General features: G+C 43.4%; 1 long non-coding RNA gene across 2 annotated transcripts in view; it reads right to left on the reverse strand.

Annotated features, from left to right (window-relative positions):
* LOC125082635 (uncharacterized) overlaps positions 1-14,921 on the reverse strand; it is a 93,004-nt gene that overhangs the window by 36,634 nt on the left and 41,449 nt on the right. Inside the window, exons 2-3 of one of the 2 annotated variants that reach the window (XR_007122028.1) lie at positions 8,140-8,337; positions 1,947-2,032 (exon numbers count right to left, since the gene is read on the reverse strand). This is a non-coding gene — a long non-coding RNA (uncharacterized LOC125082635). Of the gene's footprint in view, positions 1-1,205; positions 2,033-8,139; positions 8,338-14,921 lie in introns of those variants that run through there. The other variant, XR_007122027.1, reaches the window with a different exon arrangement.

Below are 14,921 nucleotides of genomic sequence, written 5' to 3' on the forward strand. Positions count from 1 at the left end.
AACCCACTGAGCCACCCAGGCGCCCCCCCTATTTGTTCTTAATACTCCTATCGTGCAAAGTTGCAATTGAAACCTTACTTTTGCACAAAGATGTTTTGGTGTTTCTTTGTGCATGTGGCCTCTTTCTAGCTATATTGTAAACCATAATTCTGAACCTAGCAAAATATGGACCACAAGCACATGAAAAGATGTTCAACATCTGTAATCATTAGGGAAATGCAAATCAAAGCCACAATGAGATACCACCTCACAGCCATTAGGATGACTACTATTTGGAAAGAAAGGGGGGTAGGGAGAAGAAGAGGAAGAGGAAGCAATGAGGGAAAGAAAGAAGGGAGGAAGGGGGGAAGGGAGGGAGGGAGGAAAATAAATGAAAAAAGAAGGAGAGAAAGAGGAAGGAAGGAAGGAAGGAAGGAAGGAATATTCAGAGACGGAAAGGCAAATTCAGAGACAGAAAGAAAAATGGTGGTCGCCAGGGGCTGTAGGGAGAAGGGATAGGGAGTCAGTGATGGCTGGGGACCCAGTTTCAGTTTCACAGGAGGAAAAGAGTTCTGTGAGTGGACGGTGCCAAGGGGGACACAACAGTGTGAATGTATTTAATGCTGCTGAACTGTACACTTAAAATGGTTAAAATGTCAAATCATATGTTTATATAGATTTTACCAAAATTAAAAAAAATTTTAATGTAGTCCCCCAAGAAAGAGCTAAATAAATATAAATAAATATTAGTTGCCTGGAGGTAGAAAGAAAAGAAACAATAGGGGTGAGTTTTTCCTTCTCCCAAAATAACACAAAATGTGGCAGAACCCAAATCATACACCGCCATCATTATCACCTACAGATGGGGGCAAAGTTTTCTCCATGCTCCCTTGTCGCTCCCTTTAGTTCTGTATTTGTGGGTTATGTTGATTCATAGGAAATAAGTGCTTACTCCATATATGTGTGTGTGCATGTGTGTGTGTGTGTGTTGGGGGTGTGGAGAGACACAGCTTGAACCACGCCAGGTTTGTGTCCTTTGAAAGCACTACACTGGATGGCAATGACACTGGATGGAATTACTGTCCCCACCTCCCATCCCCCACCCCCAGCTCTCATCCCCACTCCCACTCCCCACTCTACCCCCCACCTCCTCAAGCCCAGACACTGCATTTATCAGTGAGCATGCAGGTGTAGTCACACCCCTGTTTTCTAATTAACCTCTTAGCTCTTCCAAGTTAAGAGGTAAATTTATTTAGACTCAAAGTAGACAGTGATACGCCTGCTTAATTAGACATTTTATCTATTATCTTCATTAAGTTTATCTTTGTTGGAGAGAGCTATTAATTTAATCACTCCCAATCACAACCAAACCAACTTCAATCACTGTAGATACTTCAGCCCACAGGGGAAGAGGGAAAATCTATAAATCTACAATGACCAATCCCGAGTGAGGTCGGTGAGTAAAGAAGAGAGGGGATTAGACCAACGTAGGCGATAGAGTAATGAAGTCCGGCTGAGCTGATGCTGGCGGGGCAGTGGTACTGAGACCTAACTGGGCTCTGCAAGTCTTTGCGCCACAGATGTTTCTTAGCCTTGGAGCCCATGTTGCTTAATCTCCACGTGGTTTCTGAGCACTAGAGACAACGCAGCAGAGGCTTCTTAGACAGCGGTCCCCACACCTGGAAGGGCCCCCAGAGAACATCTTGAAAATGGGAAAGTGAGGCCTGGAAACAGCGAGCAACTTGCCAAGTCTTGCCAAGGCACGCACAGTGACAGAGCTGGGGCCAGAGTTCAGGCCCCTAACCTTCACCCCAAGGCTATTTCTCTCCTACACTTCATTTATCATCTTCAGAAGCATCCAGTATTATACCATCCGACGCAAATCAGGAACAGGCGAGTGGTTTAATCATTCAACAACCATCTTCTGTGAGTTTATTCACACCCTCTGTCCCCCAGCAGGGACTCACCGACCAACTCTGCAGAAAGGCAGACACAGCTCTTTCGTTCCAGGGTCACCTTGGGAGCCAGACCTCAAAGATGCAAGAACTTTCTTCTAAGAAAATAGAGATGACAAGAATTTTCATTAATTAGAAAACAAGGGTGTGACTACACCTGCATTTTCCCACTTAGATCAGGGGAAAGAAGGTGGCCCAAAGTTTGCTCTGCTTGGTGGTTAGATCCTAACATGTGAGACAGGGAGCATCCACCAGAACCCTCACACCCCATCATCACAGAGCTGAAGAAACAGCATAGGAGGCCCCAGTCTTCCCCTTAACTCATGAGACATCTCTGCAGGCAGCAGGACAGGAACCTGATGAGAAGTCAGGAGTGTCGGATGAACACATCCCTGTGCTTTTCACCCATCAGCCCCACGTAATTGCTTTTCTAGGCTTCATTTCCAAAGAGTCAATTTCTTAAGATAGTGAATAGTTTGAGAAATCCACTATCCCAAGAATAGAAAGGAGTGTGTGTGTGTGTGTGTGTGTAAGAGAGAACAAGAAAGAGAGATCAAGGTGGCAGTTAAGATTCTAAAAAGCACATACTTAGAGCTAACTCACTGGCCTGAACCAAATGCTGGTAATCAAAGGGAATGCCATTAACGGGTAAGCTCACAGAGTTAATCAGAAATGTAGAACGTAAGGTCTGTATAATAGCCTTCACTCACCACACATTTCATGCTGCATTTTCAATTACCCTTTAGGCAATTAAGTGTGCAGCTTAAACGAAATGTGTGGAATTCAGGAGAGATTAAACCTAATACAGTCGGCTAGCAAAGCTTCAACATTCAGAAGTTTAATGAGGTGATAATGGGGAAGAAACTGCCCTCACCCTTGCTAAACTAGGCTGCACAAAATCTATCATGCATTGTCAAAAGCATGCAACAATCACACAGCCACCCCAGGGAGTGGATGGAAGTTGGGGACACTTAGTCTGGAAGCAGCTTTTTCTCATCCCTTCCTCTGCATCCCCTCCAGATCTCCCAGACCCTCCCAGGAATGACAGGAAAATGTAACCCTCCACAAACCTTAATATTTGGTTTTCTGGCTGTTTGGGTTAAGCTACTCCTGAGATTTTTTTTTTCCTCTCCCTAAGTATTCAACTTTTTCTTGACTTGTCTAAATTAGCAAACACGTGTTCTTCGTGAGGCAATTAATCGTTGTAACTGTGGACCACTGTGAATTATCCTTAAAGACAATGGGCTTCTTGAAATAGTATAGAGTGCAGATGTCAGAGATAAGGATTCTCTTTCAGTGTGACCCATCAAACGAGCTGCATGGTCTTACAAAAGTCACTCAACTGTATTTCCATCCTGTACTCATTCATGCAGCCAATATTTACTATAAACCTGCCATGGTAAAGAAGGCTGTGCTGGGTATCATCCACAGGGAGGCATGAAGATATATAGAGCAAGGCCTTGGTCCCCATGGAGATCAAAGTCTCTGTGTGGATCTCAGTATCTGCTAAGTGCCCAAAGTTGAGCGTAAATAAAGTGCAACAGGAATTCTGAGAGAAATCCCTTTGGCAGGAGCAGATCCCAAAAGGCTTAGTGCAGCCAGCCATGTTCAGGCCGGACTTTGAAAGACAAGTGAGATTCCCTAGACAGAAAAGAGGGTGAAAACTCGAGGGCAAAACCTGGAGCAGGACTCCACAAATGTGTTAACACAAATGTGTTCAGAGGAGAGGTCCAGTTCAGCCAAGACAGCAGAGCAAAAGTAGAGCAAAACCAACACACAAAAGTTTTTCAAGGCCAGGCTAAGGAGTTGAGAACTCACCCTCCTTCTGGCCTCAGGTTTCAGGTGGAATAAAAACCAAAGGAGAGATTAGAACTGGAGACTAGTTTGCAGGCCAGTGGACTAGGTCAGATGCAAGCTAATAAGACATGCACAGACATGAGGGTTATGGAAGCAGAAACAAATGGATTGAAGGAAGAAATATAACAAAAGAAATTTCCTTTCAGTTCTGGAGCTCACCTTGAGGATAAGGAGGATATTAAAGATGCCTGAGGTTTCCAGGAAGGCAGTGAGGATAATAATGGTAAGAATATTAAGAGCTAAAGCTGGTTGGACCGGGAGATTTTTTCGTTTTAGAGTATTTGAGATACTGGTGTTGACTAACTCTCCAGGGGGCGTGCCAACTAGAATTTAAATGAAGGACTGTAGTTTGAGAGAAATTGGAGCCCCTAACTCATTGTAAGTTGAAGGTTTAGACAAATCAGTAAATTCCCAATAATGGATCACATCCCGTAACAGAATCTCCTGGAACTTGCTGAGAGAACAGAAGTCCAGGTCATATCCCAGATCAACTAAGGTAGAATCCCTGAGAGGTGGGTTCTTGGTGGGCAAGTACCGGAGGGATGGTGCCTGCATGGCAACTTCCAGCCTTTTGATGGTTCTAGTTTCTCACCTTTTTCTGAACAAGACTGTTGGGGGGAAGGAAGCACAATAACTTTTACCCAAATCAACAAAGATTTACCTCAAGAATCCTCAACAGAGAGAAACACTTTACTAAGTGTTCCCAAGTGAAGGCTGGTCTCTATGTTCTATAGCCCCCACTGCCAGCATCTTTGTGTCCCCGCCCTGCCATCTACTACTACCACCACCACCAAGAGGGAGCTACATAAGAGTTAAGAAAGAAAGAAACCTAAGGAAGTCAGTGGGTTAGGAGGAAGGCCAAGGAAGGGTCTGGGTTAGGAAAGGTTGACCAGAAGTCTGGAATCCTGAGTTACTACAAATTGGGGTAGTTTGGGATCTGCACTGACTGGACACAATCATTTCTACATGATGGCCTTGAGAATGATCCTACAACATTCTTTATTCCTTATGGCTTGGAAATCTCTTTCCATCTATTTTCTCATTTGAGCCTTCAACCACCCTGTGGGCTAGACAAACTGGCATTATTAGCACTTTTTACAAATGCAGAAACAGAGGCCTGGAGATGGAAGTAGCCCTTGGCCCAAGAATCCCAGCTAGCAAAGCCAGGTTGGAAGGGACATAGTCCTCAGGCCAGAATTCTTCCCACCACATTCTGCTGCCTCTCCAGAATGGGGAATCTAGGGAATCTAATGGCGATGTAGGTAGAAGAATCAGGGGCAAGGACTTTTTTTTTTTTAAGATTTTATTTATTTATTTGACAGAGATCACAAGTAGGCAGAAAAGCAGGCAGAGGGAGGTGGGGGGAAGCAGACTCCCTGCCGAGCAGAGAGCCTGATGTGGGGCTCCATCCCAGGACCCTGAGATCATGACCTGAGCCGAAGGCAGAGGCCCAACCCACTGAGCCACCCAGGCACCCTGAGGCAATGACTTCTTAATTAAACATCCTCTTGGTCAGTTTATAAATGCTGTCCTCCACCAAACTTCAAACTCAACTCAAAGTATGAAGCAAGACTGGGTAGTTTTAATCTTTTTCCCTTCATCTCCTCTCTTCTTTCCTCTAAGCAGCAGCAGAGGTATGTAGGAGTCAACTCAATACAGAGCAGGAAGACAGAGAAGCAAGCAATATGCATCCTCCAAAAAGTGGGTAATACAACTATTCACCAGGATTTGTGGAGCAAATCACTGAATTCAGTGCTGACTGGAGGTAGTGTTGATATGTCCAACCATGAGATTGCTTCTGGCATGTGACAGGTCCTCACATATTTCCTGAACAAGAATCAGGGCTTCTACTCCGGAGCTAACAAAACGAAACAAAATACAATAAATTATATTCCATTTATACCCATTAACATGCCAAATATAAGCTGATACATACTCCCACAACCAGAGAGAATCATAAGGTCAAAACCACTCTCTCAGGAATCAGTGGGTTTCAGGGAACAGAAATTCATTCAAGCTAAAAAGACTGTGTTGTAGGATACACAGAAATCCCTGCACTGGAAACAGACCTCAGTCCCCTCTTAGGACTGATATTCTCTCTCTGAGCTCTTTTTCCTCTCCATTTCTCTTTGAAGGATTCCTCTGCATTACATCCACAAGCCTAACTCTTTCAGGATTACTTGGCTCTCTGTCTCCTATGTCAAATGCTCAAAAGAGAGAATTGAGTGCTGGCCAGCCAGTGGATTGGCTGGATTTGGGTCAAGTATTCACCACAGATCCAGTTAGGGGAGAGAAGGGTACACAGTGGAAACATGGCCCCCAGGGTCCCTACACACCTGCAACTGAAGCTATTGGTGAGGGGGAAGTAGTTTCCAGAAAGGAGGCTATGGGTAGACTAGGTATCCCCAACATATCTGTTATGGTCATTATCCTATATAATTGTGCTAAGAAGTTGTTTTAGCTCCACTACCTAAAGTAAGACCACATTGATGGGTCGCTGCTCCTTCATGAATCTTCACACTAACTCTCTGAGCATGAGTCTTATGCTGTATTTCCCAGTACGGATTATGGAGATGGGCCACTGTTTAAAGCTATTATATGTCTCAAGTGTGTTGGATTTTGAGTGTTGACTGCAGTAGATGGCTTTAACTTTTCAAAATGTCTCTTTGAAATTAAGTCTGCTTTTACTCATAATATTAATTAATATAAATGGTAAATAATTTAGAGGTTTGTTTTTCTGTCCAAAAACAGCTGTTTTTCTTAGCAACACAGTAGTAAGAAGTGCATGTCTGGAGAAGAACCCCTAAACCTTGTCGAGCAAATATTCCAGTACCATCCAAGTGCCAGGCACCATGCTACTAGGAATGAAATCCCTTCATCCTCCCAACCACCTGTCCAGGGAAGGTGTCATGGTCTCCCCTAAGCAAGCATGAAGAATTTAAAAAGAGCAATTTAGTGTAGTAGTTCAGTGCAGGCCCACAATCCCTGGGACTGTGTCACTTTGGGCAAGTAATTAACATCTCTCTGCCTCAGTTTCCTAATCTGTAACATAGCAGTAACATTCGTCCCTATCTCATGTGGTTTCTGTAAGAACTGAACAAGCCAACAAATGAAAAACACTTAGAAGAGAGCCTGGCATACAGAAAACGTTCACAAGTCCTACTGGCTATTGTCATGATTGGAATATAGTTTAGAACAGAGGCACCTGGGTGGCTCAGTGGGTTAAGCCTCTGCCTTCGGCTCAGGTCATGATCTCAGGGTCCTGGGATTGAGCCCCGAATCGGGCTCTCTGCTCAGCGGGGAAACCTGCTTCCCGCCCCCCCCCCCACCTGGCTCTCTGCCTACTTGTAATCTCTCTCTCTGTCAAATAAATAAATAAAATCTTAAAAAAAAAAAAAAGAATATAGTTTAGAACAATACACATGAAATAATAGCAAGGATCTTAAGACCACATATATTTATGTGCCAAGGTAAGTGCCACATTCAGAGAAGCAGGAAATGGGTGGAGGTGGCCAGCCTAGAAAGCTGAGACTTGAGCTAAGCCAGGTCTTAAAGGATGGAGGAGATTTGAGTAGGTGGGGAAGGTATGCAGCTTGCCCTGAAGTCACTGCGATGCAACCCCGGGACAGAGGTGAGGCGGAGCTGACCAGAACCAGCCACCCCCACCTCATCCCGATGACTCCTGTGTGTGGAGAGTGACGCATTAAATAGATGGGTAGGACGGAGCCAGATGGAGAGTCCAAACAAGTCATGAAGCTCTCTAGGAGCCCACCGTAGGCTCTCCAACAGAAGAGAGGCTGGGAGAGGATGTTCGGGAGAGAAGCAGAGTACAGGATAGATCAGAACAAAAGGAAAGGGCCCTCCCACCTCTGGTATGGCTTCATGGGCCATAGGGACAAGACCATGCCAAGCCAGAGGCAGTGCCTCACTTCCTGACATAGACAAGTTGGCTCGCCTCTCCAGGCCTCGGTTTTCTCATCTGCAAAATGTGGAGATAGGGACAGAGCCTGGGTTGGACAGCAAGCTCTGGGAAGGTAGCAGACGTGGCACATGACCGTCTTCCTCTTCCTGCACCACCTTTCACCCAGTCTCAGGATACTCCTCGGCACAAGTGAGAAGCGCAGCTCAAGTTTGCAAAATCATCTCAAGTCCTTGGTCTAAAGACTCTAGAGATAAAATGACCCTTCTCTCCTCCATCTCTGCCATCATTTCTGCCAATTCAAGGTATTTGTTGAAAGTCCTGGTGTCTCCACTTAGCGACCTGAGTACTGCGTGTGCGTCCTCAAGTTTCTGGGCCTCGGCATTGTCAACCATAAAGTAAGATAATAATACCGGAGCTGCTACTCACAAGAGGGCTGTGAGGATCCTGTGAAGCTCAAACACTCTGAAAACAAGAAGTCCCACAGGCCCTGGTGACCACGCGTGGGCCCCAGGGTCAGACCAGGGGCAATGAGGTTGCAGTTAGGTGTCCTGGGGTTCAGGCCTCTCCTCCTGGGACAAGCTGTGTGACCTTGAACAAAGCACTATTACACCTTGGTGTTCTCACCTGTGAAATGGACAAAAGATGCAAATCATAAGCCAGTTGACAGTTCAAGGTGGAGAGAGAAAGACCACGCTTAAGCTCATTTCGAATTAAATGTGGAGTCTGAATGTAAAACCTCAATAGTACTAATTCTTTGAAAATTCAAGTTGGAAAAAAATGTCTAAATGAAGATTCAGAAAGAATCTTGAAATTCAAGAACTTATTAATTCTTCAAAAATTCAAATAAGGAGGCATCTGGGTGGCTCAATGGGTTAAGCCTCTGCCTTTGGCTCAGATCCTGATCCTGGGATCGAGCCCCACATCGGGCTCTCTGCTCAGCAGGGAGCCTGCTTCCCCCTCTTTCTCTCTCTGCCTGCCCCTCTGTCTACTTGTAATCTCTCTCTCCGTCAAATAAATAAATAAAATCTTTTTTAAAAAAATTCGAATAGGAATAATGTATCTGATTTAGGAATCAGAATTGCAGAATGCAGGGAAGAGGGAACTTGATTTCCCAGGCTCAGGGCCTGTCCGGAGCTGCTCCGCCAGCTCATGGGCTGTGCAATAGAGAAGCCCCTCGAACAGTCAGGAAGAGGGAGAAGTGTGCCGAGAAGAGTGAGCATGGGAGTTGCGTGCAGCCCGGCAGCTAGAAGGATACGTGGCCTGAAGGCCACTCCGTAAACCTACGGGTGAAGAAGACAGATACGCAGCATTCAAGAGGGTAGCCCTGCCATTGGAGGGCCGGGTGTGTGTGCAAACCACGTGGCTTTATGAAGAGGCTGTCGTGAGCTAATCCCCACAAAAGCACTTGGCACAGTGCCTGGATCAGAGAAATCACTCAATACACATTAACTATCGATACTGGTTTGGTTCAAATAAACCTATTGAGTACTGCTGGATAAAAAGAGGAATAAATCCAGTCCTGGCCTCTGAGAAATCATGCACACAGAAAGTGTTGTGGAATCTACCTGCACACACACACTTACAACATTCCTGAGCTTGGCCAGTTAAGGAGAGTTGCCCAGCTATCATCAATGCTACACTTGTCTCCTCTCAATATACTTATAGGTGTCATGGCTGGAAAGCCCTTTCGACCACAGATATGCCACATATGCTATATGCCACTTCTGGTACGTGTTTTTTTAGACATCTACTATTAGATACAAATATTAAGTCCAAATGCTTAATAAAAAATATTCTTCTGGGAGAATTTTGTAGCATGGACTAGAATAGCTAAAGTATCTTAAAATAAGAATGTAAAGAAGGTTACACAAAGGAGAACATCTCCTCCTGGTAAATCTCCCTGAAGCAAGAGGAAAATTGTTGTTTTTTTTCCATCACTTCCAGGATTTTCAAACTGTAGTCAGAATCCTAAGTCATGTCTCTCCAAAACTTTTCCTTGCCCATTCAACATTCATGAATACCAGTGAAAATGTGTACATGCTGGGGAAGGTGATTTTTCCTGGAAAACTTCTTTGGTGATCTCCTTTCACAGACATCAAATGGTGACACTAACCTCTGGCTGATTCCAGCACTCTTCAATACTTCTTAACTATCAACGGACTAACGGACTCCTCTCAACTAAGCAACTTGCTAGATCACACAACTGGATACTTAGCACCGTGTCCCCGTGCCACAGCTGCAAAATGGGCATAATTCATAGACATAATCTCATGATCTCATGGGATAATCTGAGGATTATTATATGGAAAGTGTTCAGAACAGCACCTTGATAACAAATGCGTCGTGTTAGCTCCGATCCTTGTAACTATCATTTTCATTGCCAATTTGTCAGTTTTCTTCTATATTTGTACAGGCTGCCTGCTTCACATACTTCAAATGGGCCGATGAGCTCTGTTTCCTAACTCAACAGTCCATTCTCACTTTGCTTCTGCAGAAAATGTCTTTCTTTGATGTCTTACCAATCTACTCATATAACTTCAAAAGAAATTATATCTTTTTGCCAAAGTGCTTGGGAAAAAGGCACATGAAATTTTCTCCCTCATGAAGCAGCTCATTGGGTTTTTATCACCAATGGTTGCATTGAAAATCAGAGGGAGTTTTATTGGGATAGCAAATGCCAGAAAATCAGAAGGCCATGCACACAAGGGCAAAGCAGCCAAAGGAGATCAGTGACTGAGAGGCCCCAGCAGGTCCTGCTGGAAAGGGGCTTCCACAGGCATGTTGCTCTGGAACTTTCCATTCCACGCCCTTGCTACTCAAAATGCAGGCTGTGGGTCAGTGGCCTCAGGCTCACCTGGGAGCTGGTTAGAAACACAGAACCTCAGGCCCCCTGGGACCTGCTGAATCAGAATCTGCTTTGAACAAGGTCCCCTAAGGGGTTGTACACACAGGAAAGTTTGAGAAGCACCTATTTAGACAACTTCTTAAAAACCCCAATGCTCAGACTTCATTCTCCATGTCAATAAAATCAGATTTTCTGAGAGTGAAGCCTGGGTTTGGGTATTTTTTAAAAGCCCCTGGGTGACTCTTCTGCGCAGGTGGGGTTGAAAAGCCCACGGAAGAGGAAAGTAAACTGGGTATGACACTATGACCAGGCACCAACCTGTTGAAGAAGGAAAAGTAGGAGTATGTATGGAAAGGGTTAGAAAAGCAAGACATCCAGGAGTTTTTCATGGCAGAAACGTTAAGACTGAATTGTGGGAGATGAGGGTAGACGTACAGAAGACAGATCACGAAAGGTGAGGTACCACACTCTGGTGAGGACTTGGAACATATCCTGCCTAGGGAGCCGTTAGAGGGTTTTAACAACAACTCAATTTTATGTATCAGAAAGATCACTTTGTCTGCTGTAGCAGAAGGATTTAACGGGGACAAGGCCCAGGATAGGAAGACCTGTTACAAGATAATGAATCATTCTCGATAAAGACAAGAGGCCTAGATCAGACTAATCATACTGAAGTTAGAGACAGGGAGGCAGGTTCCAGAAGCAGCAGAGGCTGGGAATTCCCTCCCTCTGCACATTCACTCTTCAAGGTGCAGCTCAAGGCCTGCCCTGTCCGGGAAAGACCCCTGACCCCCCTTTCTAGAGTAACCTTCCCCTCGTCCTTCCTGCACTGAGCCAGCAACAGAGAACTTGATAGTGCAATGTCCTTGCAGGATTTCCTACCTGTCTGTAAGTGTTTTTACTCCAACAAGACTATGGATTCCTTGAAGTCAGGGACCAAGTCTTACTTCTTTTTTGTACAGAGCCTAGGACGATGGCCAGTAAGTTCTCTCTCATTTATTCCATTATTCTTCATTAGAAGGATTTTAGGTGGCAGATATGGTGCAGTGGACTTTTAAGTGGCCTATAGGACTTGTTGTTGGTAAGGGCCAAGAGACCGATAGGCAAGAATTTAAGAATTAGGCTCTAAATGCAAACTGATCTATGAATTTTATGTCTTCGAACCATATCTCTCTCCTTGTTCCTTACTCTAAAATGATAGAATTAGGGACGCCTGGGTGGCTCAGTTGGTTAAGTGTCTGCCTTCGGCTCAGGTCATGATCTCAGGATCCTAGAATTGAGCCCCGCATCAGGCTCTTTGCCCAGTGGGGAGCCAGCTTCTCCCTCTGCTCCTCCCCCTGCTTGTGCTTTCTCTCAAATAAATAAATAAAAACTTTTTAAACAAATAAATAAAATGATAGAATTAGGAGCAGCAACAGGCCTGACATGATTGACTACCCCTCGTTACCTTTCTGACCTCTCTCTCATCTATCATTCTCCCCCTTGCCCTCCAGACAACTGACCTCTCTGGTGTTCATTGGACATACCAAGTTTGTTTCCACTACCTCAGGGCCTTTGAACATTCTCCTCCATCAGCCTGGAAGCCCCTTCCCCAAACAGTCACTGTGCTTATTCACTTGGCTCCTTCAGAGCTTTTCTCAGAGGAGACCTTCCTGGTGAGGCCTTCTTGACCACTGTTTAAAATGACAACCCATCCACTTGTTCTTCCCCCAACACTATCTCCTTTCCCAACTTGATTTTTTTTTCCATAATGGATATCACCATGTCACATACTGTAAATTGTATTTCTTTATTTTATTTGTTATCAGTCCCTCCCCATAGAATGTAAGTTCCTTGAGAGCAGGAATTTCTGTAGGTTGAATTTATTGCTGAATTTCCACTGCCTGGAACAGTGCCTATTACCTTGTAGGCACTCAAATGTATTTGTCAAATGAATAAAAAGCAGAACTTTCCAAACTATGTTATGTGAGCCATTAGGTGGTATAGGAGGTGGCTTTAGAGGGCACATAGACCAATTTGTTCAGAGTCACATATTAAACAATATGTGCTTTAAAAATTAAACATCAGAAAGGATTCCCTGGATATCCTGTTTAATATGAAGCTAGTTTTTGAAAAGTAATGCGTTTCGAATTGTAATGGTAAATCGAAAATTATTTAAACAATTAAAATATGCAGTCACGGGACACCTGGGTGGCTCAGTCATTAAGCATCTGCCTTCAGCTTAGGTCGTGATCCCAGGGTCCTGCATTGGACTCCCTGCTCAGCAGGAGGCCTGCTTCTCCCTCTCCCACTCCCCCTGTTTGTGTCCCCCCTCTTGCTGAGTTTCTATCAAATAAATAAATAAATAAATAAGATCTTTTTTAAAAAATATGCAGTCACTAGTAAAGAAAAGTATTAGGTAAATAGAAATTAACTTCTACCCAGATGTTATAAAATCATGATGGGGTCTGCAAAAGACAGAAGTGTGACCGGAACTGGATTGATGAGACTTAAAAAGGAAAGAAAAAAATATAACAACCAAAATTGGGTAATATTTACTACTGCACAGTTTAGTTTGATACAATTTTTTGTACTTATTTATAAATTACAGTTTTATTTTATTTTATTTTTTTTAATTTACTTTTGCACAATTTAGTTGGATATAATTTTTGTATTTATTTACAAATTGCACTTTTATTTACTTTTTTCATTTGCTTTTGCATAATTTATTTGATTACAGTTTTTTCTCTTTCCCTGAGGACTTTATAACTATTGCCCTAGTCATTGCTCTGGACTTTTCTTACATTGACTAATACCTTGGAGAAGTGTAACATGCAAAGCTGGTCTGCATGCCAAACTTGGCTCTATGGATTCTTAATTCTTAATTTTCTTAAGAATCTATGGATTCTTAAATTAGGGGATTAGGGTTTTGTTAGTCTGAGAAATAGGAAATGATACCTTCTTGCAGTGTTATTTTGTATTATTATTCTTTTTATTATTTGCTATATGCATATATATTCATACTTACATATTCTCATATATTATATTTTGTATATTTGTTTGTCATTTAAAGCAAAGCTGACCATTTTTGTGTGTAGGGGTCCTTTTAGTCTACTTTTCTGTGAGCTGGTTATACATGTCCTTTGTCCATTTTTCTATTGGTTTCTAGGTCTTTCTCTTGATGATTTCTAGAAGTTCTTTATATACCAGAGTGATCAGCCCTTTGCAGCTCAAGACCTGTCTCCTCCAGGAAACCTCACTTGAGTTATATACTATGATGAACTAATAGTTCCAACAGGGTCTAATAGTTCCAACAGGGTCACAAACACAAAAGGGGCTTGACTCAGAGGACATAAAACAAGATAAATATAGCAAGGGAAGGAAAAGGTTAGCCATGTGCTTGATAGCTTTTATTTAGAAACTATGAAGTCTTTAGCCTCCGAGGGCAGAATTAACTTTATGTGTCCTAGATCTCATGCTCTGAGTCTGCCAGGTCCACAGCCCCCTGAAGAGGAAGGAACAAAACCAATAATTTGCCTTTGGTGCCAGGTCACCCACTACCCCAACTCAACAACAACAAGAAAAACCAGCCCTCTAAAATCTGGCAATCCAACAGAAATTATTTATGCTAGGTGGTAACTAACCTAACCAGTGAGATTCTCTTTTCATTGCTAGTCATGATATCTACAAAGAGGGAGACAGCAGATGTAAAGAAGCACACAGAGAGAAGAACAGAAGCAAATAAAAGCAGAGAGAGAATGTGGTGTCGATGTCAGAACATCTCAATGGCCAGACCGCCTAGGCAGTGAGTGGCCCAATGGCCAGGAGAACCACGCTGTGGCTTGCCCTGTGCTCCTTGTCTGTGGAGTCACACAAGGTGGTAGGTGTTTGTCAAAACACATCAAGTGGTAACTTTGAGATTTAAGTACTGTACTGTTTATAAATTTCACCTCAAAAGGGAGAAAAACCCATAAACAAAGATTGAATTCTCATATTATGTAGCTAGTGTCTAGGGGTGACGGGTTCTGATGCTTGTTCTTTCATGTAAAATGCATCCAAAAAGAAAGTGGTGTGATAGATAGAGAAAGAAAAGCATTCATGTGCATGGATACATGATAAAGTAAGTGTACTATCAGGTCAATGATGGAAACTGAGCGGCCGAGATACGGCTGTTCACCATAAAATTCCTTAAACTTTTCTTAGTGCTGTGAAAATCTGTGTAATAAAATATTATGGGCAAAAGCTGTGGGAACAGCCAACTCATGGAAAGAAAGGAAACAATTATGTCTAAATGAATCACAGAGGAGGAAAAGAAGACAACAGGGAGAGAAGGCCTGGGGAAATGAGGACCCTGGGTTCAGGGTGGAAGTAAAGGTAGAAAAAA

Source organism: Lutra lutra, chromosome 12 (assembly GCF_902655055.1).
Source record: "Lutra lutra chromosome 12, mLutLut1.2, whole genome shotgun sequence".
Taxonomy (NCBI): Eukaryota; Metazoa; Chordata; class Mammalia; order Carnivora; family Mustelidae; genus Lutra; species Lutra lutra.